Source organism: Gallus gallus, chromosome 28 (assembly GCF_016699485.2).
Source record: "Gallus gallus isolate bGalGal1 chromosome 28, bGalGal1.mat.broiler.GRCg7b, whole genome shotgun sequence".
NCBI classification, from domain to species: domain Eukaryota; kingdom Metazoa; phylum Chordata; class Aves; order Galliformes; family Phasianidae; genus Gallus; species Gallus gallus.
Window position 1 is genome coordinate 191,549 of NC_052559.1, and position 27,834 is coordinate 219,382.

General features: G+C 52.8%; 2 long non-coding RNA genes across 2 annotated transcripts; both read left to right on the forward strand.

The window, feature by feature from the left end:
- Window positions 1-1,986: 1,986 nt before the first annotated feature.
- On the forward strand, window positions 1,987-27,356 carry LOC112530440. Its single transcript, XR_005842094.2, has 3 exons — window positions 1,987-2,138; window positions 23,966-23,972; window positions 26,792-27,356. It is a non-coding gene; the product is annotated as an uncharacterized LOC112530440 (long non-coding RNA).
- On the forward strand, window positions 14,244-16,232 carry LOC121107719. Its single transcript, XR_005842103.2, has 3 exons — window positions 14,244-14,301; window positions 15,446-15,533; window positions 16,067-16,232. It is a non-coding gene; the product is annotated as an uncharacterized LOC121107719 (long non-coding RNA).
- Window positions 27,357-27,834: the final 478 nt, after the last annotated feature.

The following is a 27,834-nucleotide window of genomic DNA, read 5'->3' on the forward strand; positions in this document are numbered from 1 at the left end:
GCAAAATCTCTGAACAGATTTCTTTTCCCGTTTTAACAGTGTATAGCTAGAAGTGGGGCTTATCTCAGCCTTTTGTCTCATCATCTGATGGAGATTGGTTGTGTATGGGGGAGTTTGCACGAATTATTAGCATCTCACCAAAAGCAAGGAACAGAAAAAGAAAGAAAAAAACACCAAACCGCCCTAAAAGCTGCATAAATGACTATAGCTGAGCCAGCAGGAAATATTACCTGCAGTTTGCAGAGTCCTCGTTTTGCTCAGCACTGACTGGATGGGGTTAACAGTGACCACTAATGAAGGAGCTCTGCTACCTGTCTCAGCAGTGCTCCAGTCTTTGTTGCTGCGTTATGAATGCACTGCTCCTCCTGACACATTGCAGGATTCAGGCTGGGAGCAGGTATGGCATCCCCTGACTTGACCACGTGTAACTTGATGCTAGAAATACACCAGGTCCTCCCTCCCTGCATGGCAAGAGATGGCTCTCTTCTCCTGCAAAGGCAGCCAAAGTAACTTCTGTGTGCTGACTAGAGAGAGAAAACTTGGTGTCACTCCTTGCAAGTCCTGTGGCAGCCAGATATTGTGTTAGCCACTCACAGGTAGCATGTCTTTGGTATCAGGGTGTAAGAGAATGAACTCTGTAGGAGCGCTGCTGTGGGCCCAGGATGCCTGGCTGAAATTTGATGTTGCAGATACCTTGGTGTCACTGGAATCCATGGAGCTGACACAGTCCTCTGATGGCTGGATTTCTGCTTGCTGAGGGTATTCCTTCTGGTTTCTTGGCTTTTCAGGTGATTTTTGCTTTGCTTTCCTTGGCTTTTTAGTACTTCCTCCTTCTGTTATTGCTCCTGGCTTTGTTTTGCTTTGCTCTTTGGTTTTTCTTTTGTATCTTTGCCTTGCATTGCTCGAGAATTTTCGTTTCTTCCTTCTCTTCAGTGCTAAGCATTGGTGAGTGTTTTTCTCTTTGTACTGTGTTTGGCTTCTTTGGTTTGCCACGATATACACGAGTAAAGCAAATGAATGGAATGCAGTATGGTGACTTGTTTGAATTGCTTTGTCTTCCTCGTTTGGTTGTTTTTCCCCTATTGCTTTTCAGCAGTGCGCCTTTTGCTTTGCTTTCCATTGTCTTTGTGTCTGTTCTGTTGGCTCTTTGTCTTAGCTGTTCCTTTCTTTGCATTAGCTTCTTCCTCCCAGAGGAGAGCATTCCTTGCCTTTTCAGAGGATGGTTCTTGGCTTTGCTTGGAGTTTCTCCCTTGCTCTTCATTCTTGGTTGCCTTACCTGGCTTTGCCTTCCTTGTCCCCTTGCCCCGGCCTTGCTCTTCCTTTGCCTTCACTTACCTGATGTGCTCTCTCCCTTGATTGTTCTCTTCTGTCTGTTCCTTTCTGGCTTCTTGAACTGCAGCCTCCTCTCTGGGCTTTCCTGCCGTGCTTGATGCATTTGCAGCTCCTTGGAGTTTCCCAGGTGGGTCCACGCCTCCTGGGCCTCCTTGCCTCTTCCCTTGTGGTGCTCTTGTGGCTTTTTCTCCAGCTGGCTGGATCCATGCAGGCCTATTGCCCCATTTTCTCGGCATTGCTGTATGTGGATTGTTCTCTGTCATCTTCCCAGGCCTAGATGCTGAGTTTTTGCCTCTTCCAGACTCTGTTGTCATCTTTGCTTTTCCGTGAGAGTGTATTCTGTTCTGTTACTGTTGGTTGCTTGTTTTTGAATGTGGTGTTTGTTGTTGTTTCATTTATTGTTATTGGCTTTCTTTGATGTGCGTGGGGATTTTTTGTTCTTTTTTTCAGTTTGGTGCTCTTTCTTTCTTTGCACTGTATTTTTTTCCTAGTAGCGTTTCTATTCCTTTCTCTTGTACTAGAAATTGTAGCTCCTAACACTAATCCAAATGTATGAACCACAAGTCTGAACTCTAAATCACACAGGTGTATGGGAACTGCATAATCACAGCCTGACCCTCTGTTTGACCACCTGAGGCGAGTGCTGAGTCAGCTGCAGGGGCACAGGTGATGGCAATTTCACCTGAGTGACCGGAAGGGGTGGACCCTGGCTGCAGCCCTGCTAGACCCCATGTAAGGGCTGACTCCCAAGGAGGAAGGATCTCTATCTGGAGGTCACCCTTAGTGGAGCCCTTCTGCGCGCCCAGGTAAGCTTTTTATTTCATTCCTTCTTTTGGAACCGTGATCATCTCACTGGTCCTTTACCTGTTTGCCTTACAATCTGTTTGCCATACACACAGGTAATGTTTAACCCTCCTAATGGGTAGCCCTGAAGCCTTTTCTGTAAACACAACAGGGATGGTGTTAGCCCTCATCAAGTAAGGGCCACCCTTAGTCCTAACACCAAAGGGTAGCCCTTAACCATAACCGAAATGGGAATCCTTTGCTCTAATCCGATGTGGTAACCGTTAACCTGTCACTGATGGGAAGCCCTTCATCCTAACCTACTATGGTAATTCTTCATCCAAAACGCTAGCACCTATCAGTAACCTTTAAGCCAATCCTTAGGGGTTTTCCTTAAGCCTTTACACTAACTCAACTTAGAATCATAGAATCATAGAATTGCTAAGGGTGGAAAAGTCCTACAGGATCATCCAGTCCAACCATCCGCCCTTCATCAATGGTTCTCGCCAAACCATGTCCCTCAACACAACATCCAAATGCTCTTTGAACACCACCAGGGTCGGTGACTCCACCACCTCTGGGCAGCCCATTGCAGTGCGTGACCACCCTTTCAGAGAAGTACTATTTCCTAACGTCCAGCCTGAATCTTCCCTGGCGCAGCTTGAAGCCATTCCCTCTCGTCCTATCACTGTCACCCGAGAGAAGAGGCTGACCCCCAGCTCACCACAACCTCCCTTCAGGTAGTTATAGAGAGCAATAAGGTCTCCCCTGAGCCTCCTCTTGTCTAGACTGAACAATCGCAGCTCCTTCAGCCGCTCCTCATAAGGCCTGTGCTCCAGACCCCTCACCAGCTTTGTTGCCCTCCTCTGGACACGCTCCAGGGCCTCAATGTCTTTCTTACAGTGAGGGGCCCAAAACTGGACACAATACTCGAGGTGCGGCCTCACCAGTGCTGAGTACAGGGGAATAATTACCTCCCTGTTCCTGCTGGCCACACTGTTTCTGATACAAGCCAGGATGCCATTGGCCTTCTTGGCCACCTGGGCACACTGCTGGCTCATGTTCAGTCTAGCGTCAATCAACACCCCCAGGTCCATTTCCTTTCCTCTACACAGTCTTCCAGCCACTCTGCCCCAAGCCTGTAGCATTGCCTGGGGTTATTGCAGCCAAAGTGCAGGACCTGGCATTTGGTCTTGTTGAATCCCATCCCATTGGCTTCAGCCCAGCTATCCAACCTATCCAGATCCCTCTGCATGGCCTCGCTACCCTCAGGCAGATCAACGCTTCCAGCCAGCTTGGTGTCATCTGCAAACTTACTGAGGGTGCACTCAATACCCTCATCAAGGTCATCAATAAAGATATTAAAGAGGACAGGCCCCAGCACCGACCCCTGGGGAACACCACTTGTGACTGGTCGCCAGCTGGCTTTAACTCTGTTCACTACCACTTTCTGGACCCGGCCCTCCAGCCAGTTCCTTACCCAGCCAAGAATGTATCTGTCCAAGCCACAATCTGCAAGCTTCTGGAGAAGAATACTGTGAGAGACAGTGTCAAAGGCTTTGCTGAAGTCTAGGTAGACCACATCAGCAGCCTTTCCCTCATCCACCAGACGGGTCACTGGATCATAGAAGGAGATCAGGTTGGTCAAGCAGGACCTGCCCTTTGTGAACCCATGCTGGCTAGGGCTGATCCCCCGCTTGTCCCGCACATGCCGCGTGATCTCCCTCAAGGGAATCTGCTCCATAATCTTCCCTGACACCGAGGTCAGGCTAACAGGCCTGTAGTTCCCCGGATCCTCCCTGCAGCCCTTCTTGTAGATGGGAGTCACATTGGCAAGCCTCCAGTCTTCTGGGACCTCACCCGTCAACAAGGAGCGCTGATAGATGATGGAAAGCGGCTCGGCTATCTCCTCCGCCAGTTCCCTCAGCGCTCTCGGGTGAATCTCATGCGGTTCCATGGACTTGTGGCAGTTCAGTTGGAGTAGCAGGTCTCTGACTGTTTCCTCCTGAATCGTGGGGGGTTCAGTCTGCTCCCCAGCCAAGGCTGCCAGGTCAGAGAGTGGAGAAACCTGAGGATAACCGGTCTGTCTTTTAAAGGCAGATGTAAAGAAGGCATTGAGAACATCTGCCTTTTCCTTATCCTCAGTGGTCACATTGCCAGCCTCATCCAGTAGAGAATGGAGATTCTCCCTGGTCCTCGTCTTGCTGTTGATAAACTTGTAAAAGAGTTTCTTGTTCCCTTTTACCCCAGCAGCCAGGTTGAGTTCAAGCTGGGCTTTAGCCTTTCTGATTTTCTCCCTGCACGTCTTAACAACTTCTTTGTATTCTTTCCGGGTTGCCCATCCCTTCTTCCAGAGGAGGTGGATTCTTTTTTTCTCCTGGAGCCTCAAGAATAGTTCCCTATTCATCCACGCCGGCTCATTTTGCGGCTCAGGGGGACAGCCTGCTCCTGCACCTTGAAGACTTCCTTCTTAAAGAGCAACCAGCCATCTTGGACCCCTTTGCTCTCTAAGACTGAGCCGCAGGGGACTCTCCCTACTAGTCTCCTGAACAATTCAAAGTCTGCCCTCCGGAAGTCCAAGGTAGCAGTTTTGCTGTTCCCCCTCGTGCCTCCACCAAGAATCGAGAACTCTACCATGTCGTGGTCACTCTGCCCAAGACAGCCCCCAACCTCTACGTCTCCCACCAGACCTTCTCTGTTTGTGAACAGCAGGTCTAACGGGGCAGCTCCTCTCGTAGGTTCTCTTATCACCTGCATCAAGAAGTTGTCCTCCATACATTCCAGAAACCTCCTAGACTGCTTCTTCTGTGCTAAATTGTATTCCCAGCATATGTCAGCAAAGTTGAAGTCCCCCATGAGGACAAGGGCTGGGGATCGCGCAGCTTCCGCCAGCTGCTCATACAACACCTCATCTGTCTCTTCATCCTGGTTTGGCGGTCTCTAACAGACGGCCACCAGGATGTCTGCCTTGTCGGCTCTTCCCCTGGTCTTAACCCATAAGGATTCAACTCTGTTTTCCCCAGCCATAAGTTCAGTAACCTCAATGCACTCTTTAACACAGAGAGCCACTCCACCACCCCTTCTTCCCTGCCTATCCTTCCTGAAGAGTTTGTAGCCATCCATTGCAGCACTCCAATCGTGGGAGTGGTCCCACCACGTTTCTGTAATGGCAACTAGGTCATAGTTTGCCTGCTGCACAATGGCTTCTAACTCTTCTTGTTTGTTGCCCATGCTGCGTGCATTGGTATAGACACACTTTAGCTGGGCCTCTCTCCTCACCCCTAATCCTATTATCGCTCCCCCAGGCTCACCTCTAGCAGACCTGGTTTTATCCCCTTCCCCCCTCATGTCTAGTTTAAAGCCCTCTCTACAAGTCCTGCCAGCTCCTGGGCAAGGATCCGGTTCCCCCTTTGAGACAGGTGATACCCATCAGCAGACCTCAGGCCAGGTGCCGAGTAGACCGCCCCATGACCAAAGAACCTGAGATTCTTGTGCTTGCACCAGCCTCTCAGCCATGTGTTTATGCGATGGGTTTTCCTGGTTATTGCATTGTCTATCCCTGCCACTGTAGGAATACCTGCAAATATTACTTGTATGCCTGCATTGTCAACTAAACTCCCCAGCCCCCTAAACTTGGTAGCATTTCCACGTGAAGCCTTATCTAATCCAGTAACCCACCAATGTGATGCCAAAGGGTAACGGTCCGCAGTTAGTAGTAAGACTAAATAGTAGCACTTAACCGTAATCCAGCAGGGGATGAGGCCGAGCTTGTCTTCTGCCAGGGCTGCTCTCAGCCCCAGGGCACGGCGAGCGGCTGCGGGCAGTGCATCTCCCAGCTGAGGTGCCTGTAAACATCTGCAGCTGTCCTTGTGGACGGCCCGTCATCGTCATGGAAACTGATTGTAACAGCACAAAGGTTCCAGGAGCGTGGGTGATGTCAGCTGTGACATCCTCTGGGGGGCCTGGAGCCGCCCTTTTTTGGCCTTGCAGCCCATCAAGCCAAAGCCTGCTGTCCTGCACGTGGTCCCACCGGGCAGAAACTCTTGGGACGGAGGAAGGTTCAGGGGAGGGGACAGATGCCTGAGGGCATTCTTTGATTCCATCCCGAGAGTTGTCTTTGTCTTTGTTCTTTCCATGTCGTGTGGTTTTCCTTTGCTTTTCCTTTTGCTATTTAACTTCTTTTCTTTCTTTTATGCTTCTTTCTCTGTTGCTTTGCGTGGCATTGCTTTGTTTGTTTGTTGGGGTTTTTTTTCCCTTCTTTTCAGGCCAAGCCCCAGGGGCTGCTAGGGCAATGTCCTCACTTGGAGGGGGAGGCTGGGTTTCCCATCTGAGGGCTTCATGCACCAATAGCAAGGAAAACTCAGACACAGAGCAATGCTAAGCAAAGGCACGCCTTTTCTGAGACACTGTCTCAAGCTCCCTGAGCTCTTTTTTCCTACGAGGTAACTCCCCTGCTTTTTTCCATCTCTTATTACAACAAGAGAGATTTCCATCGCTCTTACAACAGCTCGCCAAATAATGTTCTTACCCACAGAAGCTTTCCCTTTTCTCAGTAAGAGTCGCTCTAATCCCGGGCTGATTCCCTAAAACCAAGTGTAATTTTTCTCCTTCGCAGAAACCAGTCACCAACAGAAGTTGTCCTGTTAGCCCACATCCACCAAAAATCCCTCAAATACACTATTCTTACAGCCAAACCAGACCATTTTCTGTTCAGTTGCAGTGCGCTTACGGACCGTATTTCTAGTCTTGTTCCTGCTGAGGTAGTGGTAAAGAAACCCCAGTCTGCCTGACAGCAATACATTGCTCAGAGTAAAGCTGCTGGAGCACACAAAATGCTGTCAGGCGTCCGAGCTGAGCAACAGACTTCATTCCTGAATTGCACAGCTACCAGTAGAAGTGACCTCGACGCTGTTTGGCCTGTCCAAGGAGTTCACGCAGCTCTGAGTACCCCCATTTCTACACAGAGTGGTATCCCCCGTCGGCTATCAGCTGCTACTGTAAGCTTTTTTTGCTGCTTGAAGCCAGAGGGGCCAGACCCAGCTGGCCCTTAGGGACCTCCTTTGACCCAGGCCTCCAACGGAAGTGTACCACTGGTTAACCCAGAATGGCAACTGTAGACCAAGGCTATCCCAGGCACAGTTTTCAGTTGCCCAGGGGGTGGAAGGGATTCAGTCCAGTAAATGAAGATGGAACTGCTTACCCCTTTGTGAAGAAGAGGGCTCACACCATACTAAACAAGAGCAGAATTTGAAGCAGTGATCCTTCCCTTGGGGCAGCCAGCCCTGAAATGAGGTGAGGGAGGGGTGGAACCAGGCTGCCCCCCTTTGTCATCCAGGTGAATTGCTTCCCTCTTTTTGCTCCTGAGCAGAACAAGATTTGATGAGGAGGAAAGCCTGTGAAGTCCAACAAGACTGCTTTCATCCTTCCTTCCCGTTTGTGTTAGCTGGCTGTCACGGAGTGATCTAGATCAGTGTATGCCTGTGGCGGGGCAGTGGGCCTGTTTTCCTGTGTTTGGCTTCCTTGCTTTGCCATGATGCTGTCTTGAGTTCATGTGCTGGACTCTTGTATTTCGTGTCTTTGTTTTGCTTTGCTCTGTTTTCCTTGTTGTTTGCCGTTCTTTTGTCAGTCTTGCTTTATTGCTGCTCCTGTGTTGCAATACCTTGGTTTTGTTCAGATGTGGTGATTGATACTTTTCCCTTTCGCCTTCTTGGAACTCTTTTCTCCCTCCTTCAGGGTGTTCCTCTTTGTTTCTCGGCTTTTCAGGTGATTTGGCTTTGCCTTCCTTGGCTTTTTGGAACTTGGGAAAAGGTACCGAGGTGCATGGATATGGAGAAGAAAAGCTCTCCTGCTGTGGCTGAGAGGTGATCCAAAGGAGGCCTCCCGAGCAAGCACCGCAAAGGCAGCTTGCTTCTCCAGAGGCTGCAGCATAAGCTCGTGTTCCTTGTGGAGGACTGCGTTGTGCATCTGCAGGAGCTGCTTTGGCATGGAGGATTTTGTGGAGTTGCTGCCAGTCGTTGCTCGGATGAAGTGAGGCTTTTGTCCTTGTATCTGTGCAGGAAAGCAGTGCGGAGGGAACGTGTGTGGTGAGATGCTGAGGAGAGATTGCCTCCCTTGCCCCAGCAGGCTGCTTGTGTCCTGGTGATGCACGGTGACGAGAAGGGTGCTGTTCTGTGAGTAAGCCTGCCACGTGGGAGTAATGGCTGTGGCCTTTTGGGCAAGTCTCTGAGGAGAGGTCTTTGGGCAGGCTGGTTGTTTTGCTGGGCAAGTGCCATTTGAGTTGTTTGTTGCCATGCTTGGTTGGTGCTTGTTTGAGAAATAGTGGTCCTCTTGACGAGCAGTGCTCTGGCAGCAGGGGAGTGAGAAATGTCATGTCCACCCAGTCTTCTCCACGAGCCTTACGCTGCCTTTCCCCATTGTCTGTAAATGGCTGTAGAAATGGCAGGGGGAGAAGTAGGGAAGAGGGTTTCTGTGCATCTCTTAGCAGGTGTCAGCTCCTAAGAGCTGGGAGCCCTGCAGAGCGTCCTGGGTGTGTTTTGCTTCCTTGTTGGAGCTGTTGGGATGCTTTTGTGGGTGCTTTGTGCGTTTGAAGTCCCTGTGAACTCTGCTGAGACCAGTGGTGTCCTAGGGAGAGCCCCGCTGCCCCCTTTTTGTTGGGGCTGTTTTCTTCCCTCTGGAGGTTAAAAGGGCCTTCAGAAACCCAGCAGTACGACTTGCTGCTGCTCCAGCCTGTCAAGTGGAGATGATGAAGTGTGACGGGCCATTGGGGCAGGGAGGAAAGCAGCTAAGAAATGGTGTTCCCGTAGACTGTGTGGAGCTTGTTGTTGTGAAACGGTCCCTTGTGCTGCCAGAATCTCTCTGCCTTTCAGTCATGGCCTCTTCCTCCTGGCTTTCAAGATGTTCAGAGGCATTGCTAAGAAAGAAAGAGCAGAGCTCTTCCTAGGCCATGGCAGAGTTGACCTTTCCAGGTGTCTGCCAGAGCATGAAGCATGGTCAACAAGCACGGGGTAGCAGCAGCTGGAAACAGGGGAAGCTTCCACAGAGCCCCCCGCTGGAGTCCCAGGGTGATGAGCTGAAGCTGATTTGGGCAGCATGAAACCCGGTGGTTTTCCGGGATCTGTGCCGTATAGGGCTCAGGGCTGTCACTGGGGTTGCTTTCACAGGACGCCCCCCAGCCCAGCTCAGGACCCACGGTGAGTCTGTGGGTGACAAATGTGTCACTGAGAGACAGCATCAGGGTGGGAATGCGTGGACCATAGCGCCCAGGGCAGAGCCAAGCGGTGCTGTGGTTGGGGGGGGGTCAGCCCCAGGGAGAAAGTCTCCCCCACGGAAGAAATGGATTGCTTAGCTCCCCACTAAGCTCCCATTGCCTCCCAGTATTGTCTAGAGTCTTCTTGTGCAAACTCAGTGCCCCCCAGTGCTGCCTGCGGCCCTCAATAGCCTCCCAGTGCCCTGCAGTGGGCTTCCCAGTGCCTCCAGTACTGCCCAGTGCCCCCAGCTCAACACACCCACTGCTCGGTCCGTGACCATCTCCTTCCCCAGGAACAGCACAAGGCAACAGAGATGTTGACAGCAGCGATGGTGATGGAGATGTTGAGAGTGGAGGAGCTCTTGGCTCGCTGCAGCCACCCCAGCATTCCCGGAGGTGGGCACGGGGGAGCCTGGGGGGGGGCTTTGGTGCTGCACAAACGACTGCAGGCAGAGGTTTGGCGTTCACTTTCCTACACGTTTAATAATTTAACGTACAAAGCAGCAAATAAATGATGATATTCCCAACCTTTTCCCACCCTAACAATTGTTTCTGATCCCACCCCCTAAAATTCCCACCCTCTAATCAATTTCCCACCCCCCAGCTCCCACCCCGCAATCAATTTCCCACCACCCACCCTCCTCCCCCCCCCGCTCCCTCCCACCAATAGTTCCCTCCCTCTGCAAAATACCTCCCAGCCCCCCACATTCCCACCCCAACAATTCCTTCCTCCAAATTCCAACAACTTGGGAGTGTAACGTGATCAGAGTACAATTTCTCCCCCAGAATTGCCACCTCACAGAATTCCCTCCCCCTCCCCCCATCTTCAATGCCAGCAGTTACGGAGTCCAATCATTTTTGATGCCAACCATCTCCCACGGCAGCCATTTCTCGCCCCAGCAGTTCCCCACCCCCCAAATTCCCACCCCAACAACATCAGAGTACAGCCATTTCATTTCCAACCTCAGAAAGATCCCAGCGCCCCAGGAATTCCCCCCCCAAATTCCCTCCCCCCACCCCAGATTCCCACCCCAACAACATCAGAGTACAGCCATTTCATTTCCAACCTCACAAAGATCCCAGCACCCCAAGAATTCCCACCCCAAGTTCCCACCCAAAGAGTTCCCACCCCAAATTCCCTCCCCCCACCCTGCAACCATTCCCTCCCCACCCATTTCCCACCCCCCAGCCAACGTTTCCCAGCCCATAGCTTTGACAGTCCATCCCTTTGGCGGTCCATCAGCTTCAGAGTCCCGCATTGCCCCAGCCCAAGATGCCGTTTGTGGACAGCCCAGTTTTGGAGGGGTAGGGCTGGGGCCGGTGCTGGTGCCCCCGGAACACTGCCGCTGCTCTCTGGGCATGGTGGGGGCCAGCGAGGAGCCCAGGGCTCCAGGGAGCCGTCTTGGTGGGCTATGGCCACGTCTCCTGCTCCAGCAAGTGGGCCGGTTTCTTGGTGCGCTCCCGCTCGAGCCGCTGTTGGGCTGTGATGGGCACCCCATCAGGGCACAGTCCTCCTGCTGCCCGCCCACCGTGCTGACACAGCCAGCTTGGCCTAGCGCCGGTGTTTGTGGCCTGGGCCATCGTGGCAGCGCGGCAGCTTCCTCTTTGTGGCTGGGCCGCTGCCAGTGTGCTGCTCGTGCCCGGTGCTCTTGCTGTTAGTGGTGGTGCAGGCGGGCGCTGGGCACTTGGCTGGCTCGGTGCTGTCCTCGTGGTGCATGTCTGCCAGCCGGCAGGAGATGCATCCGGGTGGCAGTGCCAGGCGGGTGAGAACCACCCGGGGCTGCCTCCGCTGCACCTCTTGGATCAGACGTGCAGTGCGGGGCAACAGAGGTGCGGGGGCAGCCAGGGGGGTCGGCAGTGCCAGGCGGGTGAGAACCACCCGGGGCTGCCTCCGCCGCACCTCTTGGATCAGACGTGCAGTGCGGGGCAACAGAGGTGCGGGGGCAGCCAGGGGGGTCGGCAGTGCCAGGCGGGTGAGAACCACCCGGGGCTGCCTCCGCCGCGCCTCTTCCATCAGATGTGCAGTGCGGGGCGACGGAGGCGCAGGGGCAGCCAGGGGCGTCGGCACGGGCAGCTCAGGGGATGCTGGCTGCCAGCAGAGCGAGTTGCTGAGGAGCCCTGATTCAGGATGTGTCTCTTTGCTCAGCTCCCTGCTGGCCCCGGAGGAGTCCGAGTGCTCTGTGCTGGAAGAAGAGGAGTCGAGGCTGCTGGAGACATCAGGGCTCAGTGGCTCTGTGGCAGTGATGCGCTGCATCAGCTCTTGCGTTTGGCAGCTGTTTGCAGTGGCTTTGGTCCCCTCTCTTGTGACACCGGGCAGGTCCTGCTTGTGCTGGGGGACCTCCAGAGCACTCTCCGGAGCCGCTTCTGAAAAAGCAAGAACATCCCCCCGAACGATGATGGCAGCCTTCCCACAGCCACTCGGTGCAGGCAGCCACCTCTGGGGGTCACCTCTGCGGAGCACAGTCTCACCGTCAATCCAGGTGAGCAAACGGTCCATTTCCACATCATCGTTGTCAAGTCTGTGGGTGCTGGGTGTCTCTTCTGGAAAAGGCAGAAAATGCCCAGCGGGGCAATGGCAATGCCGGCTTTCCCACGCCCACTCAGTGCAGACACCCCCCCAGCAGCTCTGCTGCCCCTCCGAGAGAGACTCACCGTTGTTGATCCACGTGAGCAGGTCATCGATGTCTGCGTCGTCGTACAGGATGCCTGTCTTGGATGTCACTTCTGGAAAAGGCAGAAAATGCCCAGTGGGGCAATGCCAGCTTTCTTTCCCACACCCAGTGGGGTGGGTGCGTGGGTGGCTGGGTGGGTGGCAGCAACCCCCCGCCAGCTCTGCTGCCCCCAAACTCACCGTCGTTGAGCCATGCCAGGAGATGCTGGATGTCCGCCACGTCCTCCGGGATGTCTGCGCTCGCTGTGGCTGCTGGAAAAGCAAGGACATCCCCAGTGGGGCAATGCCAGCTTTCCCACAGCCACCCGGTGTGGACAGCCTGCCGCACGCCCCGCAGCCCCCAAACTCACCCCCTGAGTCCAGCGCTGCGGTGCTGCAGCCGAGCGGAGCCGTGGCGGGATGGGGGCACCCGTCGGTGGGCGCTGGGTGCCCCTGGTCCTGCGTGAGCACCACGGCGTCCTGAAAGGGCTCCATCGGCGACTCCCAGGTGGCGGGCAGGGTGCAGGGCACGGGGAGCACCTGCTCCTGCAGTGGTGGTACCTGCAAAAGAACTGGCGGGGGGCCGGGGCGGCCGGGGGCCTGCGGCAGGCAGGTGCCTGCGGGCTGCGGGGGCTCCCCGTGGAACACGGCCCCAGGCCACAGCCCCATCGGCTGCTGGGGCAGCAGCGTCCCTGCCAGCAGGGGATGTCCCCAGCAGTGAGCAGGGGCAGTGGGGGGAGCCATAGCTGGGTGCAGCCCCCCAGGTAGCAGCTGCAGCAGCGGTAAGTGCAGCCCCAGAGTTGGGGGCAGGCCCCCAGGTGGCAGTTGAGCCCCAGTTGGGGGCAGCCCCCCAGGGGGGAGCTGCGCTGCCTGTCCCCAGACACCTGGTACCCCAGGCCAGACAGAGGCCTGAGGCGCCAGGTAGGTGGCAGTGGGGACAGGGAGGGCTTGGGGTGGTACCGGCATCGGTCCGCGGATGGTGGGCTGCATCCAGGCGGGGTCCGGTGGCGGCACAGTCGCTTCAGGGAAAATGGCGTCGGGTGTCAGAGGCACCGTCAGCGCTCCTCGAGGGATTCTCTCTGTGGGGAAAGGCCAAAGTAGGCTCTGGGCTGGGCTCTGGGGTGAGCTCTGGGGCGCTGGGGTGGGATCTGGGGCACAGGGCGGAGATCGGGCTTACAGGGCTGGGATCTGGGGCGCTGGGGTGAGATCTGGCACGCTGGGGTGGGATCTGGGACACTGGGGTGATATCGGGGTTACAGGGGTGGGATCTGGGGCGCTGGGGTGAGATCTGGGGCACAGGGGTGGGATCTGGAGCGCTGGGGCCAGCTGAAGCATGGGAGCAGGGGAAGCCTGCTGCCTTACCTGCCATGACAGCTGGAGAGTGGCAGTTAGGGGAGCCCCTCCCCCCAGGGGGGTTGCGTGACCGTTGGGGTCAGCCCCTTTCCCCCAGGCTTGAGATGGTTGCAGTTTTTGTCGCCACAAAGACCTTCAAGACCCTCCAGTCTAAGCACAACCTAACCATACCAGCCTAACTCTAACAAGCCCCTGCTCAATCATGTCCCCGAGCACCACCTGGTTTTCAACACATTCAGGGATGGTGACTGAACCAGCTCCCTGGGTGGAATAGGGAGCCCATCAGGTCTCCCCTCAGCCTCCTTTTCCCCACACTAAACAGCCCCAGTTCCTTCAGTCACTCCTCAGAGGGCATATTGGCCAAGGCCTTCCCCAGCCTTGTTGCCCTTCTTTCAACCTGCTTCAGCACCTCAACGGCCCTTCTGTGCTGAGGTGCCCAAAACTGAACACTGCACTCGAGGTGAGGCCTCGCCAGTGCCGAGTCCAGGGGCAGGATGACTTCCCTAGTCCTGCTCACCACACCGTTCCTGAGCCAGGAATGGTGGTTATGCCATTGGCCTTCTTGGCCACCTGGGCACACTGCTGGCTCATCTTCAGCCACCTGTCCGTCAGCACACCAAGGTCCCTTTCAGGGCTCAGGCAGCTTTCCAGCCACTCCTCCCCAAGGAGGACTGGGGGGACGCCTGGGCTTGTTGTGACCAAAATGCAGGACCCGACACTCGGCCCCATTGAAACTCATCCAGTTAAGCTGGCAGAGTGAAGAGAGAACAAAAACCAAGCAGGCAAAGAGCAGAGCTGTCCACAGGGGGCAGGGCTTGGGGCAGGGCCTGTGCCGGAGGGTGGTCCAGCACAGTGGTGGCCTCGGGGCCCAGGCTGGAGGGGGCCTGGCACAGTTGAGGCCTGGTGTGGGCCCAGAAGGAAGGGGGCCCAGGCACAGGTAGAGCCTCGGGGCCCAGGCTGGAGGAGAACCAGGCTCAGTTGGGGCTGTGTTGGGGCCCAGGCTGGAGGAGGACCAGGTGCAGTTGGGGCTGCACTGGGGGGGCCTGAGCTGGAGAAGGGCCTAGCACAGTTGAGGCCTCCTCTGGGCCCCGACCAAAAAGGGCCCAGGCACAGCCAGGGTCTTGAGGCCCGGGATGAAGCAGGACCAAGCACAGTTGGGGCTGCTTTGGGGCCCGAGCTGGAAAGGTGCCTGGCACAGATGGGGCTGCTTTGGGGCCCGAGCTGGAAAGGTGCCTGGCACAGTTGGGGCTGCTTTGGGGCCTGGGCTGGAGGGGGGCCTGGCACAGTTGAGGCTTGCTCTTGGCCCAGACCAAAGGGAGCCCCGGCACAGCCAGGCTGTTGCTGCCCAGGATGAAGCAGGACCAGGCACAGTTGGGGCTGCTTTGGGGCCCAGGATGGAGGAGGACCGGGCGCAGTTCGGGCTGCACTGGGGCCCGAGCTGGAGACGGGCCTAGCACAGTTGAGGCCTCCTCTGGGCCCAGACCAAAAAGGGCCCAGTTACAGCTAGGGCCTTGCGACCCAGGATCGAGAAGGACCAGACCCAGTATGGGCTGCTTTCGGGCCCAGGATGGAGGAGGACCAGGCACAGTTAGGGCTGCTTTGGGGCCTAGGATGGAGGAGGACCAGGCACAGTTGGGGCTGCTTTGGGGCCCGGGCTGGTGGGAGGCCCGGCACAGCCAGAGCCTTGTGGCTGCACTCTCTCTGTACAGTTCAACCTTGATCCATAACCTAAAATGGTAACTGTAGTGAAAGGCAGTAGCTGATCCAGCTGCTTTCCTGTGTTTTAATTTTCCTATGAGTGGGGAAGGACTCAAGCTAGTAAACAAAGAGCCCTTTCTGAAGAACAGGACTCAGAAAGTATTAGCACAGAGCAGATGTCCCAGTAGAGATTCTTCCCCTTAGACAGGCAGCCCTTAAACGAGGGTGGGGAGGGCTGGAGCCAGGCTCCACCCCTTTTTTGCCCAGGTGAAATGCTTGCAGCTGTGCTCCACAGCAGATCGTGTTTTAATGAAGCCTGTGGAAGCCTGTGAAATCCAAGAATCCTTTCTTCCTTCTTTCTCGTTTGTGTTTGTTGCCTGCAGTTCCAAGCAGGTGGGCTCTCAGTGTCTTGCAAGTGCCACTTAGCAGCAGCAAGTCCAGCCAGGAGGCACAGCACCCTGCAACCTCCAGGTGAGTGACAGCAGGCAGGCAGGCAGGCAGGCCTTGGGGATCTGCAGGGTCATTGTGTGGAGCGTTATGCCCAGGAACAGCTGAGTGTAAAGATGATGTCCGAGCTGCAGAGCTAAGCATAACGGAGAGGCCCAGCGGCTCAGCTCGTTTCCCAGCGTAAGGCAGGAAATTAGAGCCACGAGGGATATGCAGACGCTTTCTGCTTTTGTCTGTTGCCTCCCTCCTTCTGCCCCTGTCAGAGGGGAGGAACGAGCTGCACTTGCACAGAGACATTGCTCTCACGGCCACTCCCCCCTCAGGTTGGAGCATTCCTGGCTGCAGGATGGGCAAACCTAAGTTCTTGCCTAATTGTGTCAGTAAAGCTTAGAAAGGGACACAAACTATGGCCTCTTGGCTCATGAAGTGAGAGAGGGGATGCTGTGCTATTGGGCTGCAGCCAAGAGTCTGAGAGAGTCTGTGTTATGTGAGATTTGAGAGACAGTTCTGGGGAGTGTGGGAGCAGCGCAAACGTGCGAGGGTGCTTTTCCTTTCAGGGGCCTTTGTGCAGCAGCAGATGTTGATGGCCCTAGAAGCACGGTGCGGAGCACATCCTGGGATCAAGGTGCCACGGACTGGACAATGCTGCTGTGGCGGAGTTCCTGTGTGAAGACAAAACTCCCAGTCCCCCAGGAACTGTGGAGGCAGAAGAGCAGTGACAAGGTATCTACATGTCTATCTGTGTATGTGCACAGCAGGCCCAGCTGCCCCTGCTTCCTCCCTCCATGGGATCTGCTCCTGCTGCTGCTGCTGCTGGAGTCTCCTCTGGCCACGGGTGGCGTGGGGCGAGTTCTTTTGTCAAACAGGATCTCCCGTTTGTCAACCCATTGTGACTGGGCCTGATCCCCTGGTTGACCTTTAATTAATCCCAACATTATCCATCCCGTAACCTACCCTGGCACCGAGGTAAGGTGCAGTCCATCTGGCCCCGTGGACTCGGGCATCCAGCTTTTGGAGCAGGTCCAAAACCATCTCATTGTGGATTATGCATGGCCTATTCGGGTCCCCATTCCTATCTACCAGCACAGGGGACTGTGTTCTCTGGAAGTAATGAGTCTTGCTATGAAAGAGTGAGGCAACGAAGGCATTAAGTACCTCAGCCTTGTCCTGATCCTTGGTCACCAAGTTGCCCTCGGCATCCAAGAAGGGATGGAGATTCTCCCTAGCCCTCCTCTTGCTGTAGATGTATTTACAGAAATATTTATTGTTGTCCTTTACCTTGGTGGCCAAGCTCAGTTCTAGCTGGGCTTTGGCTTTTCTAATTTTCTCCCTGCACATATTTGCTACGTACCTGTAATCATCATAAGTAGCTTGCCCACTCTTCCACAGACCATACTCTGTGGAATCAGCTCCTGCACCTTTAAAATTACTTCTGGAAAGTACTGCCAGCCTTCCTGGGCTCCCACGCCCTCCAAAAGTACTTCCCAAGGGACCCTCTCAACCATGGTCCTAAAGAGGTTCGAGTTTGCTCTCCGGCAGTCCAAGGTGGCAGTTCTGCTGACTCCCCTCCGTGGTTCAACAAGGATTGAGAAATCTAGCATCTCACGATCCCTTTGCCCCAGGCGGCCTCCAGCCTTGACATCCCCCACAAGACCTTCTCTGTTAACAAACAGCAGGATTTTGCTTCGCCCTTGCTGGCTGCCTCACCAGCTGTGTCAGGAAGTGATCTCCCACACACTCGAGGAACCTCTGGGACTGTTCCCTATCTGCTGTATTATAAATCCAGCAGATGTCTGGGACTTTGCAATAGCCCACAAGAACAAGGGGAGAGACCTTGAGACCTCCTGCGGCTGTGTCTAAAGTGTCTTGCCCACCTCTTCATCCTGGTTGGGTGGCCTGTAGCACACTCCCACGATAAGGTCAGTCTTACTGGCCTTTGCTTTTCTTCTGACCTAGAAGCTCTCAACCCTATCATGGCCATCGTTCATTTCCAGACATTCCCATTCTTTCTTAACGTAGAGGGCTGCACCACTGCCTTTCCTGCCTTGCCTCTCTCTTTTGCAAAGTCGCTAGCCATCCATCACAGCACTCCAGCTGTGTGAGTCATTCCGCCACGTTTCTGTGATTTCCAAGTGATTTTTCTCCTGTTTTTTTATTCCAACAAAAGCCACTTAGGATTATTTTGATTGTTATTCTTTTTTTAATGGCAGGCATCGTGTTCAACTTAGGAAATGAACGCATGAAGAATAGCTTTGTTTGCATTCTGGTGACTGCTGAGGCTTTGGCTGCCGACAGCTTTCAGCTGCACCTGAACTAGGCTGGATTTGTCTCCTGCTCTCCATAGGTGAGTATTTCTCTTGCAGACCTTTGAAGCAATGATTCCCCTGCTAGTTGTCTCTTCTGGTTGCTGGAGAGAAGAGCTCCAATGTCACATCCTGATCCGTAAGGTGATCAAGCTTGGTGATTGTCAGTAATTCAGGATATGCTTGCTTTTCTTTAAGTGAACTAAGGGATAAGCTATCATGCTGTGCCATTTCTTTTCCTGTGCGTAATGCCAAGGGATAGGGCTGCAGGTGCCTGCTGGTTCACGGGACATGCCAGAGCTTTGTACACAGCTTAAGTGATGGAAGAGGAAAGACTCCAGTATGGTAACAACGTGATTTCTAGTGTTTTGGTACGTCTATTCAAGTCAGTATGGGTCCATTTCAGACAGCATCGTCTCACATCTGTTTGTTGTCTCGTATCAAACGCATTTTTACTCATTTGGCTACATACATACTCCACCCATAGTTTGCATCTTGTCTTCTTAGGGTGAGGTTTGCCTGCTGAACAGCAAGACAAAAGGAGCTTAAATTACAGAAGCAGAGAAGCAAAGACAGCTTAGAGGCTCAATACAGTACGGATCAGTTAGAGCATTACTTGGAAGTTGTTGTGTTCTGGGTGTTAGGTGGGATGAGACACGGGTGTGAATGTTACAGCCAAGTGTTTTTCCCTTGTTCATTGTTCACCTGCTGCCATGCAAGCCAGCTCTTCTTTTCCCTGCCTCTGCTTTTCTTGTTGCATGCATATGCATCGCAAAATCTCTGAACAGATTTCTTTTCCCGTTTTAACAGTGTATAGCTAGAAGTGGGGCTTATCTCAGCCTTTTGTCTCATCATCTGATGGAGATTGGTTGTGTATGGGGGAGTTTGCACGAATTATTAGCATCTCACCAAAAGCAAGGAACAGAAAAAGAAAGAAAAAAACACCAAACCTACCCTAAAAGCTGCATAAATGACTATAGCTGAGCCAGCAGGAAATATTACCTGCAGTTTGCAGAGTCCTCGTTTTGCTCAGCACTGACTGGATGGGGTTAACAGTGACCACTAATGAAGGAGCTCTGCTACCTGTCTCAGCAGTGCTCCAGTCTTTGTTGCTGCGTTATGAATGCACTGCTCCTCCTGCCACATTTCTTCACGCACTCGGTTGTTATCTGAGCAGTGGTAGTCCCCACGAGCTATGCAGTCAGTGCCTGCTTTACTCCAGGTGCTCCATGAGCACAGCAGAAGGATGCCAGGGGGCTTGCAGAGAGTGTGTGCATGCTGTTGCTCTCTCCAAGAAGCCCCTGTTTTGGCTAGCTGCAGAAGAAACCATTTTTTCCTTGGTCAGATCCTTGCAAACGCAGTGCAAGCGTACAGAACGGTACAGTGTCTAGCTGTCTTTTGGCAGTACGTGCCATGAGGTTATCTATTTTTCAGGCAGAGAAGTTCCTCCAGGCAGTTTGGAGAACTGCTGGCTCAGGCTTCACCTCCACTAGTCCAAGTTCAGTCACTTTCCTCTGCAAGAACCTGCATCAAGCCGTGGTTTTAAGCTGCAGATGGAGTTCTTCCCGCAGGACTGAAGTGCTGAAGCTCTCTGAGCTCCGAAGGCACCCTGAACTCATGTGAGTGTGACTGGCTGCTTTGCTTTTGGCAAGAGACCCTTTAGAGCCCCAGAGTGCGCTGTGCAGAGTCTCTAAGGAGAGGACTCCTGAGGCCAAATTTATTTGTATCCCACGGGAGGCTTTTTCTTGGTTGGCAACGTGCTTAAAAAAGAAAGAAATGCAAATGGGCATTTCCATGGGACTGTATTGTGCTCAGTGCAGTGTCTACCTGTGTTGCAGAATGAGCTCCATGGCATTGCAAAGAATGCACCAAAGTAAGTAGTGCAGGAAAGCATTTTTTCCAGTTAGAATGTTGGCCTTCCAAAGCAGGCCTGCCTTGGTTGCACTGGCTTGCATCTCAGCTGGTGTTCTGTTGTCAGGGTTCCCGTATTTCTAGCGGTTGGCAGGGAGGTGGCTCATGCCATCGTAAGGCCGTGGCGATGTGACGGTAAGAATGTCCCATGTCAAGTAAAAGATGGCTGTGTGGGACGAGGGGAAGCCATGGCCTGACAGCTGCCCTTCTGGTCAGCAGTGGGATTCTGCGGGGTCCCTTAGAAGGCCATTTCTCTGTAATGCTTTCTCTGTTGGTTCCAGTCAAGATGTGGCCGTTGTATGAAGTAAGTTTGTGGTTGCTGTGAAGCTGGGAGGAATGTTGACTGCCTTGGGGGTTGAGAGGCCTTGCAGCAAGATGTGGAGAAATGTGAGGGTGGTCCCCATCTGCATGAAAAAGAGCAAGCGCTGCGTTCTGCACCTGGGATGCGGCAGCCCTGGCTGTGCGTACAGAGTGGGGGGGGCGAGGGGCTGGAGATCATCCCTGCCAAAAGGGAGGGATCTGGGCGTTGTGGTTGCTGACAACTTGAATCTGAGCTGGCAGTGTGCCCTGGCAGCCAGAAGGGCCAATGGTGTGCCCTGGGGTGTCTCAGGCCCTGAGTGAGGGAAGCAGTTGTCCCACTGTGCTTTGCGCTGTGTGGTTTCAACTGGAGCATTTTTGGTTTGGGTGGCAGTGCATAAGAAGGTCATAAAGCTGTGTCCAAAGGAGGGCTGCGGAGGTGGGGAAGGGTCTGAGGGCATGGTGTGTGAGGAGCAGCTGAGGTGCCTGGGTTAACTCAGAGCAGGCTGAGGGCAGCCCTCATGGCAGCTGCAGGTCCTCACGGGAAGAGGAGGGCAATGCAGAGCTCTGCTCTCGGGGGACAGCAGCAGGGCCCAAGGGAACAGCATGGAGCTGTGTCAGAGGAGGGTCGGGTGGGGGTTAGGGAAAGGGTCTGCACCAGTGGGCATGGAGCAGGCTGCCCAGGGTGATGGGCACGGCCCTGAGCTGCTGCAGCTCAGGGAGCGTTGGGAAACCGCAGTCAGGTACAGGGTTTGATTTTGGGTGGTCCTTTGGGGAGCCAGGGGTTGGACTTGATGGTCCCTGTGTGTCCCTTCCAACTCAGGATATTCTATGATTCTGTGATATCCGTGGTTTGCCTGGGAAATCCCTGATGGTTTTTTCTTTCCCTTTTTCATGGCTAGCGAGCTGTGAGAAGTGAAGGAATGGCAGTGCGTGCTTAACCGGGCTGCGTGGCAAGCAGGTCCGCTGGGCTGCCGTATAAGGATGCATCCAGACTTCCAAATCACCTCCTTTAAGAAGGCCGAATAGTCTTTCAGTGATTGTTCTGGGCAGCTCACACCACTGGGTGTATAATTCATTTCACTTGGAATTTCAGGGTCAGACATAAATGTCTGAGAAGGAAGTGGGAGGCTGAACTGATATTTGGAAAAATGAAAAATGTTTAAAATGTTTTTGCAAGATAAGCCCTCAGCAAACAGTCGTCCTGTTGCACTTTTGGCCAGTCTCAGATGCTTGTCTTCCAGAATGTCTGCGTGTGGATGAATCGCAACAGGATCCTGGGAATTTTTAAGAAAGGTAGGAAGGAGGACCCGGGGAACTACAGGCCGGTGAGCCTCACCTCTGTGCCTGGGAAGATCATGGAGCAGATCCTCCTACAAGAGGAAGAAACTTACAGGAGAAAAAAACTACAGGTGAGCCTAACCTATCAATTAACTGAGAACAAAACGTTAGGAAGGACAAGACTGTGCTTGAGTTTTCCCAGTAATTAGTGCCTGAATTCCAGAGTGGGTTTCTGAATCTTTGTTTCATCCTACGGGTCCTATGAAGGACTGTGCCTTCATTGTAATCTGCATCAGAAATGCCTCCTTTCTCAGGGCAAATCCAGCCATTGGATTAAGGGCAAAAATAATGTGCAGAGTAGGACTTCTATAGTACTCATATTATACAACTCTAAAGACAGACTATAATACTCTATATTACAGGGACTCTAAAAACAGACTGCTTCAACACACTTGAAATCAGCACACCTTTGAATCTGATGCAAAGAGATGCACGTTTGGTTGTTTTGTTTTGTTTGTTTTTAAATCTCTTTGAACAGCCAGATCAAGTAGCTGAGAAGCCTCGTTCCAGCTTTTCTGTAAAACTTGAGTCATGAGGAGTGCTTTCTCTAACAGTGGTAGTGTTGGGACACACGCCTCTCTTTTTGCCACAGACTGAGCATTGTTCTCTCTCCTTCTTCATATCTTGCAGGAAAGATTGTTTCACGTGTAATGAAAAGCTAGTGTCCAGAAGATCACTGCGGCCAGATGCCAATTTTGATGCCCTCGTCAGTAAGACTTGTTCAAGCCCTGATGTATGTGAAGCTCAGGAGGAGGGAATGCTAGCAAGAATCAGCTAACACAATAGCAGCAAGCTTTCAGTGACAGCGTTCAGGAAGGGTGGCGATTCAGGCTGGGAGCAGGTATGGCATCCCCTGACTTGACCATGTGTAACTTGATGCTAGAAGTACACCACGTCCTCCCTCCCTGCATGGCAAGAGATGGCTCTCTTCTCCTGCAAGGGCAGCCAAAGTAACTTCTGTGTGCTGACTAGAGAGAGAAAACTTGGTGTCACTCCTTGCAAGTCCTGTGGCAGCCAGATATTGTGTTAGCCACTCACAGGTAGCATGTCTTTGGTATCAGGGTGTAAGAGAATGAACTCTGTAGGAGCGCTGCTGTCATAGGCCACCAAGGGCCTGGGATGCCTGGCTGAAATTTGATGTTGCAGATACCTTGGTGTCACTGGAATCCATGGAGCTGACACAGTCCTCTGATGGCTGGATTTCTGCTTGCTAAGGGTATTCCTTCTGGTTTCTTGGCTTTTCAGGTGATTTTTGCTTTGCTTTCCTTGGCTTTTTAGTACTTCCTCCTTCTGTTATTGCTCCTGGCTTAGTTTTGCTTTGCTCTTTGGTTTTTCTTTTGTACCTTTGCCTTGCATTGCTTGTGAATATTTGTTTATTCCTTCTCTTCAGTGCTAAGCATTGGTGAGTGTTTTTACTGTGTTTGGCTTCTTTGGTTTGCCACGATATACACGAGTAAAGCAAATGAATGGAATGCAGTATGGTGACTTGTTTGAATTGCTTTGTCTTCCTCGTTTGGTTGTTTTTCCCCTATTGCTTTTCAGTAGTGCGCCTTTTGCTTTGCTTTCCATTGTCTTTGTGTCTGTTCTGTTGGCTCTTTGTCTTAGCTGTTCCTTTCTTTGCATTAGCTTCTTCCTCCCAGAGGAGAGCATTCCTTGCCTTTTCAGAGGATGGTTCTTGGCTTTGCTTGGAGTTTCTCCCTTGCTCTTCATTCTTGGTTGCCTTACCTGGCTTTGCCTTCCTTGTCCCCTTGCCCCGGCCTTGCTCTTCCTTTGCCTTCACTTACCTGATGTGCTCTCTCCCTTGATTGTTCTCTTCTGTCTGTTCCTTTCTGGCTTCTTGAACTGCAGCCTCCTCTCTGGGCTTTCCTGCCGTGCTTGATGCATTTGCAGCTCCTTGGAGTTTCCCAGGTGGGTCCACGCCTCCTGGGCCTCCTTGCCTCTTCCCTTGTGGTGCTCTTGTGGCTTTTTCTCCAGCTGGCTGGATCCATGCGGGCCTATTGCCCCATTTTCTCGGCATTGCTGTATGTGGATTGTTCTCTGTCATCTTCCCAGGCCTAGATGCTGAGTTTTTGCCTCTTCCAGACTCTGTTGTCATCTTTGCTTTTCCGTGAGAGTGTATTCTGTTCTGTTATCGTTGGTTGCTTGTTTTTGAATGTGGTGTTTGTTGTTGTTTCATTTATTGTTATTGGCTTTCTTTGATGTGCGTGGGGTTTTTTGTTCTTTTTTTCAGTTTGGTGCTCTTTTTTTTTCTTTGCTGTTCCTTTCTTTGCACTGTATTTTTTTCCTAGCAGCGTTTCTATTCCTTTCTCTTGTACTAGAGATTTTAGCTCCTAACACTAATCCAAATGTATAAACCACAAGTCTGAACTCTAAATCACACAGGTGTATTGGGAACTGTATAATCACAGCCTGACCCTCTGTTTGACCACCTGAGGCGAGTGCTGAGTCAGCTGCAGGGGCACAGGTGATGGCAGTTTCACCTGAGTGACCGGAAGGGGTGGACCCTGGCTGCAGCCCTGCTAGACCCCATGTAAGGGCTGACTCCCAAGGAGGAAGGATCTCTACCTGGAGGTCACCCTTAGTGGAGCCCTTCTGCGCGCCCAGGGTACGGGTAAGCTTTTTATGTCATTCCTCCTTTGGAAACGCGCTCATCTCTCTGGTCCTTTACCTGTTTGCCTTACAATCTGTTTGCCATACACACAGGTAATGTTTAACCCTCCTAATGGGTAGCCCTGAAGCCTTTTCTGTAAACGCAACAGGGATGGCGTTAGCCCTCATCAAGTAAGGGCCACCCTTAGTCCTAACGCCAAAGGGTAGCCCTGAAGGATTCCCTTTTTGGTTATGGTTAACTCTAATCCGATGTGGTAACCGTTCACCTGTCACTGAAGGGAAGCCCTTCATCCTAACCTACTATGGTAACTCTTCATCCTAAACGCTAGCCTCTAACAGTAACCTTTAAGCCAATCCTTAGGGGTTTTCCTGAAGCCTTTGCACTGACTGAACTTGGTAGCATTTCCACGTGAAGCCTTATCTAATCCAGTAACCCGCCAATGTGATGCCAAAGGGTAACGGTGCCGCAGTTAGTAGTAAGACTAAATAGTAGCACTTAACCGTAATCCAGCAGGGGATGAGGCCGAGCTTGTCTTCTGCCAGGGCTGCTCTCAGCCCCAGGGCACGGCGAGCGGCTGCGGGCAGTGCATCTCCCAGCTGAGGTGCCTGTAAACATCTGCCAGCTGTCCTTGTGGACGGCCCGTCATCGTCATGGAAACTGATTGTAACAGCACAAAGGTTCCAGGAGCGTGGGTGATGTCAGCTGTGACATCCTCTGGGGGGCCTGGAGCCGCCCTTTTTTGGCCTTGCAGCCCATCAAGCCAAAGCCTGCTGTCCTGCACGTGGTCCCACCGGGCAGAAACTCTTGGGACGGAGGAAGGTTCAGGGGAGGGGACAGATGCCTGAGGGCATTCTTTGATTCCATCCCGAGAGTTGTCTTTGTCTTTGTTCTTTCCATGTCGTGTGGTTTTCCTTTGCTTTTCCTTTTGCTATTTAACTTCTTTTCTTTCTTTTATGCTTCTTTCTCTGTTGCTTTGCGTGGCATTGCTTTGTTTGTTTGTTGGGGTTTTTTTTCCCTTCTTTTCAGGCCAAGCCCCAGGGGCTGCTAGGGCAATGTCCTCACTTGGAGGGGGAGGCTGGGTTTCCCATCTGAGGGCTTCATGCACCAATAGCAAGGAAAACTCAGACACAGAGCAATGCTAAGCAAAGGCACGCCTTTTCTGAGACACTGTCTCAAGCTCCCTGAGCTCTTTTTTCCTACGAGGTAACTCCCCTGCTTTTTTCCATCTCTTATTACAACAAGAGAGATTTCCATCGCTCTTACAACAGCTCGCCAAATAATGTTCTTACCCACAGAAGCTTTCCCTTTTCTCAGTAAGAGTCGCTCTAATCCCGGGCTGATTCCCTAAAACCAAGTGTAATTTTTCTCCTTCGCAGAAACCAGTCACCAACAGAAGTTGTCCTGTTAGCCCACATCCACCAAAAATCCCTCAAATACACTATTCTTACAGCCAGACCAGACCATGTTTCTGTTCAGTTGCAGTGCACTTACGGACCGTATTTCTAGTCTTGTTCCTGCTGAGGTAGTGGTAAAGAAACCCCAGTCTGCCTGACAGCAATACATTGCTCAGAGTAAAGCTGCTGGAGCACACAAAATGCTGTCAGGCGTCCGAGCTGAGCAACAGACTTCATTCCTGAATTGCACAGCTACCAGTAGAAGTGACCTCCACGCTGTTTGGCCTGTCCAAGGAGTTCACGCAGCTCTGAGTACCCCCATTTCTACACAGAGTGGTATCCCCCGTCGGCTATCAGCTGCTACTGTAAGCTTTTTTTTGCTGCTTGAAGCCAGAGGGGCCAGACCCAGCTGGCCCTTAGGGACCTCCTTTGACCCAGGCCTCCAACGGAAGTGTACCACTGGTTAACCCAGAATGGCAACTGTAGACCAAGGCTATCCCAGGCACAGTTTTCAGTTGCCCAGGGGGTGGAAGGGATTCAGTCCAGTAAATGAAGATGGAACTGCTTACCCCTTTGTGAAGAAGAGGGCTCACACCATACTAAACAAGAGCAGAATTTGAAGCAGTGATCCTTCCCTTGGGGCAGCCAGCCCTGAAATGAGGTGAGGGAGGGGTGGAACCAGGCTGCCCCCCTTTGTCATCCAGGTGAATTGCTTCCCTCTTTTTGCTCCTGAGCAGAACAAGATTTGATGAGGAGGAAAGCCTGTGAAGTCCAACAAGACTGCTTTCATCCTTCCTTCCCGTTTGTGTTAGCTGGCTGTCACGGAGTGATCTAGATCAGTGTATGCCTGTGGCGGGGCAGTGGGCCTGTTTTCCTGTGTTTGGCTTCCTTGCTTTGCCATGATGCTGTCTTGAGTTCATGTGCTGGACTCTTGTATTTCGTGTCTTTGTTTTGCTTTGCTCTGTTTTCCTTGTTGTTTGCCGTTCTTTTGTCAGTCTTGCTTTATTGCTGCTCCTGTGTTGCAATACCTTGGTTTTGTTCAGATGTGGTGATTGATACTTTTCCCTTTCGCCTTCTTGGAACTCTTTTCTCCCTCCTTCAGGGTGTTCCTCTTTGTTTCTCGGCTTTTCAGGTGATTTGGCTTTGCCTTCCTTGGCTTTTTGGAACTTGGGAAAAGGTACCGAGGTGCATGGATATGGAGAAGAGAAGCTCTCCTGCTGTGGCTGAGAGGTGATCCAAAGGAGGCCTCCCGAGCAAGCACCGCAAAGGCAGCTTGCTTCTCCAGAGGCTGCAGCATAAGCTCGTGTTCCTTGTGGAGGACTGCGTTGTGCATCTGCAGGAGCTGCTTTGGCATGGAGGATTTTGTGGAGTTGCTGCCAGTCGTTGCTCGGATGAAGTGAGGCTTTTGTCCTTGTATCTGTGCAGGAAAGCAGTGCGGAGGGAACGTGTGTGGTGAGATGCTGAGGAGAGATTGCCTCCCTTGCCCCAGCAGGCTGCTTGTGTCCTGGTGATGCACGGTGACGAGAAGGGTGCTGTTCTGTGAGTAAGCCTGCCACGTGGGAGTAATGGCTGTGGCCTTTTGGGCAAGTCTCTGAGGAGAGGTCTTTGGGCAGGCTGGTTGTTTTGCTGGGCAAGTGCCATTTGAGTTGTTTGTTGCCATGCTTGGTTGGTGCTTGTTTGAGAAATAGTGGTCCTCTTGACGAGCAGTGCTCTGGCAGCAGGGGAGTGAGAAATGTCATGTCCACCCAGTCTTCTCCACGAGCCTTACGCTGCCTTTCCCCATTGTCTGTAAATGGCTGTAGAAATGGCAGGGGGAGAAGTAGGGAAGAGGGTTTCTGTGCATCTCTTAGCAGGTGTCAGCTCCTAAGAGCTGGGAGCCCTGCAGAGCGTCCTGGGTTTGTTTTGCTTCCTTGTTGGAGCTGTTGGGATGCTTTTGTGGGTGCTTTGTGCGTTTGAAGTCCCTGTGAACTCTGCTGAGACCAGTGGTGTCCTAGGGAGAGCCCCGCTGCCCCCTTTTTGTTGGGGCTGTTTTCTTCCCTCTGGAGGTTAAAAGGGCCTTCAGAAACCCAGCAGTACGACTTGCTGCTGCTCCAGCCTGTCAAGTGGAGATGATGAAGTGTGACGGGCATTGGGGCAGGGAGGAAAGCAGCTAAGAAATGGTGTTCCCGTAGACTGTGTGGAGCTTGTTGTTGTGAAACGGTCCCTTGTGCTGCCAGAATCTCTCTGCCTTTCAGTCATGGCCTCTTCCTCCTGGCTTTCAAGATGTTCAGAGGCATTGCTAAGAAAGAAAGAGCAGAGCTCTTCCTAGGCCATGGCAGAGTTGACCTTTCCAGGTGTCTGCCAGAGCATGAAGCATGGTCAACAAGCACGGGGTAGCAGCAGCTGGAAACAGGGGAAGCTTCCACAGAGCCCCCCGCTGGAGTCCCAGGGTGATGAGCTGAAGCTGATTTGGGCAGCATGAAACCCGG